Source organism: Phacochoerus africanus, chromosome 15, assembly GCF_016906955.1.
Source record: "Phacochoerus africanus isolate WHEZ1 chromosome 15, ROS_Pafr_v1, whole genome shotgun sequence".
In the NCBI taxonomy this organism is placed as follows: Eukaryota; Metazoa; Chordata; class Mammalia; order Artiodactyla; family Suidae; genus Phacochoerus; species Phacochoerus africanus.
In genome coordinates, this window is record NC_062558.1 from 16,638,386 (window position 1) to 16,645,595 (window position 7,210).

The 7,210-nt window shown below is 45.8% G+C and overlaps 1 long non-coding RNA gene across 4 annotated transcripts in view; it reads left to right on the forward strand.

Moving 5' to 3' along the window:
* Positions 1-6,485, forward strand: part of LOC125115903 (uncharacterized) — a 108,653-nt gene extending 102,168 nt beyond the window's left edge. The window contains exons 6-7 of one of the 4 annotated variants that reach the window (XR_007132199.1): positions 53-1,380; positions 2,219-2,646. This is a non-coding gene — a long non-coding RNA (uncharacterized LOC125115903). Of the gene's footprint in view, positions 1-52; positions 2,647-3,640 lie in introns of those variants that run through there. The other 3 variants (XR_007132200.1, XR_007132201.1, XR_007132195.1) reach the window with 3 other exon arrangements.
* Positions 6,486-7,210: the final 725 nt, after the last annotated feature.

Genomic DNA, 7,210 nt, shown 5'->3' on the forward strand with positions numbered 1-7,210 from the left:
GACATCACAGGCTGTAATGGAACCTTCCCTGGCCTTCCTCGTGTCTTTCCAGCCTTAATCATTCCAGGATGCCAGGGCGGATTCTAGATAAAAATGTGGAATTTTATCACTGTTGTCCAACTTTGCTGAGGTAAGTCCTGTTCTGTAGTCATTCTCTCGTTTTCCACTATTATGATGTCTTCTAAGAAGTCTGAAAACCACATGTGGTAAGAGGTAAACCTAGAAGCCTCACTCCAGTCAAGAGAATTTACATTGAAAGATTGAAAATCCTCCAGCTAAAAGAGAAAGGAATCTGTGGCTACTTCTTGTTATCCCCCAAACTACCATTTCCATGTACTTTCTTCACCGGATGCTCCAAATGTGCAGGTTGATGCACCACGCCTCCCACTAAAAGGTACGTACTGAAAGGATTCAAGAATACGGAGAAAGAGACTTCAAATTCCTAGCCTATCTGTCCCACAGGGCTCCTTAGAACTCAGTCCGAAGCGGAGGTGATGACATTAGATTGCTCAAGAGTTTCACGAGGTGAAAACTAGATGGGAAGCAGCCATAGATTAAAAACAAGGAGAGGATGCCAATCTGGTTTTGACGTGCGCTGTGTGTATGTCTGTCAGTCTGTCGCGTGTGTGTTTATGTGTGTATGTGTGTGTCTGTCTGTCTTGTCCCCAGTATCTTACATATTCACTAACAGGACTGCGTGCTCTGGGAAGCCAGGTAATGTTTGCTGCTTTTCTAAAGTAAGAGGGGAGAGAGCTTACAGAAGAAAAAGAGGATGAAAGCTGGAGTTGACGTTAACGCAGACAGGCTGCCTTTTATGTCCACGGAGAGGAGCCCCATCCTGGTGACTGGGCATGGCACGTGTCCAGGGAGGCTGGGGTGTGGGCAGAAGCAGAGGAGGGGAGAGCCAGCACAGCCTGGGATGCCAGCTCCTCACCACAGCCTTTGGAGTTGCTAAAATGAGCGAGGCGATTAAAACCACCTCTTGGGAGGCTGAAGAGAAAACTGGAGAGCAGTGAAAACTCAAGCCCAGGAGCAGCTCAGCGTCTACTGACAGCCAGTGAAGGCGGTGGGTACACCTGGTCACCTGTGAGCCCTGGCCCCACATTCCCACGCTCCTGCACACGATGGCACAGATGCAAGCCCGGGTTCAAGCGCCCTTGTCACACACGCAAACGCTGCACGCAGGCTTATGGGCAGCAAATACGCTGAGAAAAAAAGGATGCATACAGGAGAATTGTTTTGCTTCGGTGTGCCGTGAACTTTGAGGGAACTTGGTAAAACACGGAACATTTATAACCCTGATGGATGGCTCTCCAGGGACTGGCTGCTCACCCTTCTGTGGGGGCTGCAGTGACTGCACCAGTACGGAGGGGACAAACAGTAGGTCCTGGGAGTTCAGGAGCCAGGCTGCTGGGCATGAGTGGGAAGGCAAACATCCGCAGCAGCATATAAGTTAGAGCAAAGGGAGGGATTCTGGTGGCAGGTGGAACTAGCAAGGGGGAAAGAGCGAGTTGGAGAGCGCCCGGAGTCCCCCACTGTGCTGAGAGCTGTTTTGTCAGCAGAGCCACTGCTGTGAAGCCACATGCCTGGTAAACTTCCTGATCAAATCCAGGACCCGCTCTTCCAACTGAGTCCCCAACAAGCCCACCTAGCTGCCCGTCACAGGTGACTGGCCAGCTCAGTTAGAAAACAAGTAGTTTTTTCACCCCTTTGAAAAATTGTTTGAATTTTAAAAATTCTAATGCAGTTAAGTCAGCAGGACTGGTTGCTTCAGCTCCTTCGCCACAAACGCAAACGGAGGGCAGGGCTGCCTGGTTTTGCAGCCTTGCCTGATTTGTGACACCTACAGTGTAAAGGGAGCTTCAGCCCAACTTCCAACATCACAGGATTCTTATTTTTTCCTGATCTTAACAGACTTCGCTTCCTTCCCCCCCACCCCCTACCTCAGGCAGCAGTCCCCCTGCAGTGAACAGTAAGTCTCAATTTTGTGACTGGTGGCAAGGAGGGAACAGGGAGAGGGGCGACCCACACAGTCCCTCCCTGCCCCTGGGATGCCTTGTTTTTATAAGAAGTGTTTGCTTGCTTTTTAATATTGAGGCTATACTCTGCTCTATATCTCATCTCAAAGTCATAAAGCAAGAAAGCTGGTCCGGGTAAAGGTAAATGAGACTTTCTTGCTGCTGACTCTGGCTATGCTTTGTTCTTTCCTTTCGATAAGCTCCTGGCAGGATGTGTGGACATTTTGTAGCTGTGTCTGAAGAAGCCAGATGCCTGGTCCCTCGGCTGGATCCCAGCTGGATCCCACAGCTGGGCAAAGCTCACAGCTGACTGGGGAAAGACCCACGGAAGAGGGAATCCTAACTTCCCCACAGAGGCTGTGTTGCCATGGAAACTGAGTCTGTCACAGCTGCCTGCTCTGACATCTGTGATTGGCTCTGACACTGGAGATGATCAAAAGCCTGTCTCAGGGGGACGCTCCTTTGCCTTTGGTCTCCTGCAGCCCACTGTTTCCCCACCACCCTCGGCAGGGTAGAGAATGTCAGCACCTCGCTAAGACTTTTAATGGAAAAATCCCCGAATACTGAATTCTGAATCTAAGTGCTTTTAAAAAAGTAGAAACATTTAAATTTTTACATAGGAGTTCCCACCGTGGTTTAGCAGAAATGAATCTGACTAGTATCCATGAGGAAGCAGGTTCAATCCCTGGCCTCACTCAGTGGGTTAAGGATCCGGAGTTGCCATGAGCTGTGGTGTGGGTCACAGACATGGCTGGGATCTGGCCTTGCTGTGGCTTTGATATAGGCTGGCAGCTGCAGCTCCGATTCAACCCCTAGCCTGGGAACTTCCATATGCCATGGGTATGACCCTAAAAAGACAAAAGACAAAAACAATGTTTATATATAAAGGATCCTAAACCTTTTAACTATCAGAATCCCTTGTCGCATGATTTTTTTTTTTTAAAATACCAGTTCCAGGGTCCCAAGCAAGAGAGTCTGAATCCTGGTTGTGCAGTGTCTACAATCTGTAATTTTAATGCTCCCTAGATGATTCTAATGATCAGCCGTATTTGAGGACTAGAACTTAGTTATTTTGTAAAGCCAAACATTAAAAATAAAATGTATCTTTGGAGGTTCCATTTGGAATGTATTGCTTGCATTTTACTCCCAATTCCAATTCTCTACCAAGCCCCAGTATCTCCTTCCACTGTCTTAGAATGACTAACCTGTGGTTTATAGTTGTGGCGGATAGCATCCTGCAGAAAGAGACATTTCATTTCACTTTTACACAAATTGCTGAGTAACTTAACAGAAGAGAAAGGGATTCATATTCTATTTTAATGGGACCCCAGAATATCTCCTATTATCTCAAGGGATGCTGAGAAGTTTTCTAAATGAAATTCCTTTGAATTCATTTAAATTTATAAGGTTTAAAAACACTACTTTGGGCCCAAGGAAAGAATTCCAGGCTGTTCCTCCCTGCTTCCTCTATCCACTCTCACACCCTCCCTCCATCCCCAAAGACATGTCTATGCAGAGGAAGCTCTCATAGGCATTCTTTTTCCATCGAGGTCCAATCAGGAAAAAAGACACCACATGAGGTATTTCAACAGAAAGGTTTTTATACAGGAAATTTGTTACAGGTGGTGGAAGACCAAAGAAGCAAAACAGGACTCTAAGATGCAGAGACAGGGAGGAAGCAGCTTCCACTCCTGGGGAAGAGGTGGAATCACCAGGCCTGAAAGCCAGTCCAGTGAGGGCCACACAGGCTGGTTCCCAGGCCTCAGGGCAGGGCTCTGCCTACTACTGCTTGGAGGAGATGCTCCTGGATCTGGGGCTCTGGCTCCCATGGGGGCACCAGATGGGGCCACCACTACCTCGGATGGATTCCAGTGAGGTCCAGGGAGCATAGAGGGAGGCTGAAGACAGCAACTGACTGCTGCCCAGTGAACAGCCTTTGAGAGACTGATGCTGAGAAGCAGCAAACAAAAAGAAGAAGGAAAACTTTTTTCCCTCATGCCGTCCAGCCTCCCCCTTGGTTGCCCTGTAGGAAGCCGGCTAACCAAAGCAAAAGATGGTTTCCAGACTGTTGGCCCCTGTGTCACAAAAGAGAGTAGAGAAGAGAGGGTCTGGGGCTGGGGGCCAGCATCGTGATCGAGCACAGCATCAGAGGAACCTCTGGGTCTAAAGAGCAGGGGAACTTGCACCGGCAGGATCAACATTAAACTCTTTTGTTTCCAAGGCTGCTTTCCTGATAGTTGAATACATTTGGGGAAACTAGTGCCACCAGCACATTGAAGGACTGGAGAAATCCTACACTAAAGGATCCTGCTTGGCTTTATTGAGATAATTATTTCTTAAATTTATTTATTGTGAATTCCTTATTTTTCAGATGTAACATTCCTCAGAGCATGCAATCTGTGTTATCAATGCTGTTCTAAAAAAGGTACCACTTAAGTCCAAACTGCTTTTTTATCTGTTAGTTTCTAACAGGAAAAAAAAAATCACATCCAAGTGAACTAGGGAGATAAATAGACTTCTACCTGCAAAGTATTGTCTAACTACTGCACTTTCATATCTATAAAAGGGCTGCCCTTCACCAAACTGTGAAGAATTCCTCATTCAACCCAAGAATCACCAACCACAAAACAAAGACCACCAGCTTCAACAAAATTTGAGAGAAACAGGGAAGTGTTCCATGAAACCATGCAGACCGTCATAAGGAGCTCTGGGTACCTGCTGCCCTTAAACATACAAGGTAGCTTGAAAATTATCCCATCAAGCAAGGATGGCTGTATTTTTATTGAAGAGATAAGGAACTTCACTCTCTACCTTTCCTTCACTTCTAGGCCTCCAATTACTTCAGCCCCCTCCCTGCCTGCCTCAGGCTGGAAGAGGTATCTGATTGTAACACTAGACATAGGCTGAGACACAAACACAGGGCACAGGGCAGTAAAACTCTCCACGTAGCAGATGCAGGTATAGGGGTGGAAAGCTTGTCTGCAAAGACAGGTGCTGAGAGAAAAGGCACAAGCAGGATGCAGAGTGGGATGGCAGGTGGGGGAGGGGGATGGGGGGCAAGAGGAGGGAGGGAAGAAGGATGGAAGGAACTAAAAACAACTGCTTGATAATTTTCCGGGCCCCTCGAAAACTGGCTCTAAGTTATTCCTATTCAGCTAGAATGTGTCCATCTCATAGAAGTATCTCCATCAAGTTATGCTAATTTAGCTTTTACGTTTGAGTTGGATTTTGTTCATGGAGACAGCTCTGTCCTCTCTGAAAATTTCTGAAGCAAAAGCAGTTTGGATTGATTTTACATATTTGCTTACTCCATTCTATATCTTAAAATTCCCAACACTTACATGTGGATGAAAGCAGCGACCACATGACTTCAGCATACCTCCTTTCATCATGATGTGCTACCTACAAACCTGACATGACAGTAAATTCACATTAAAACACTGAGGCCCTGTTCTAGTTCTGAGGACCATTTCTGTCCTCACTTGAAAGCTGATCCAAGTCTCTGGTAGTTTTTTATCTCCAACACCCACTCAACAAAGGACAAAAGTTTCTGGAGCAGAGGCAGGAGACTCCAAACCCAGTTAAATACACCCAAGTTCCAGGGATTAAAATCTCCTATTAACACTCCAGCTGACTTAGTCTCTTTGTGAAATTAGATTTCTTTCACTGGATCTGGCCTTACCGCACAGCCAAGGCAACATGTCTAAATATTCCCCAAGCCAACTCCCAACCACAGCTTCCTTTGAAGGTGATTTATGAACAGCTGCTTCCACCTGTATTCTTTTGTCTAAGGGACACGTCCTCCTCCACCTCCTAAATTTGCTGGCCTTGTCTTGCTTTTCTTCTGCTTGGCTCCACTTTTTCCACCCCTTTGGAATTAATTGATCTGTTGTCTAAACTTGACTTCAGCTGGAATGCAGATTTATATTTCCCTTTGCTCAACAGCCCACAACTGAAGGCCAGCAGCTACCACGTTCCCAAGTTCATTTCTATCCATTGGACCCCAGAATGTGCAGGAAGGTTGGTGTGCAAATCCCATGGAGTGCCCTCTTCCCATCAGCAGAACTCTGGCCCCAAGTTACTTCATAAATAAAACAACCTATGGGAGAGAGTACCAGTTAAGCTCTCTGGAGGCTTGAAAAACTAAAAATAAATATTTCAGCAATGTTTGATTTTTCTCTTTAACAATTTTAAATGTACTTAGAATTTTTTTCTCAAATTCTTAGGGTCTAATTATACAGGTTGTTATTGCTGATGATTCTAGATTGCTTTTTTTTCATGTATTTTATAATTGAGAATTGTGAGTTCATTTGAGTGGACTTTATCTACAGGAATCGTGTGCAGGGCTGAAAATCTGCCTTTCAAGAGAAGACTTTTATTTACTTTTATTGAGGGTTCCAGTATTGTTATCAGCCTGAGACTGCATTTTATTTTTTTTCTCTCTCTCCCGCTTTTTTAGGGCATATGGAAGTTCCCAGGCTAGGGGTTGAATTGGAGCTGCAGCCACTGGCCTATGCCACAGCCACAGCATCTCTGGATTTGAGATGCATCTGTAGCCTATGCCACAGCTTATGGCAACACTGGATCCTTAACCCACTGAGTGAGGCCAGGGATCGAACCTGCATCCTCATGGATATTAATCAGGTTCTTAACCCACTGAGCCACAGCAGGAACTCCAAGACTGCATTTTAAACTATTTTGTTGGAGAAGCTGGGCCCTCCAGACAGTACTAATTCAAACCCTAAACCTGAGGGAGGGCAGCATGAAGCTCTCAGGTTTTTTCAAATTCTCAGGGTTTCACATCTCTTCCCCTCAATGGGTCAGGCTAATCAGAAGAGTTTCCTTTTCATCTCCCTTTGGGCGGGGATAAATGTTTTCAGTTCTCCCCTTTCACAGATGTGTAGTCATTCAAAGGTTCTTTATTTGAGGCTGTCAGGTCCATATTTCTGCCCTTTGTGGACCTCAAAATTTGTTGCCTGTATTTACATAGCCATTAGAATTCAAACACATTGTTAACCAGACTGGCAAAAAAATAAATCCAGAACAGTCAGAATATCAGTTTCTGGAGTATTTCCTTTACTTTCTTATTAGCACTTAAAGACACACTTTTTTGGGGGGTGGGGCTCAGTGTGCACAGCTTCATGTGGGATCTCAGTTCCCAGACCAGGGACTGAAGCAAGGCCACAGTGATG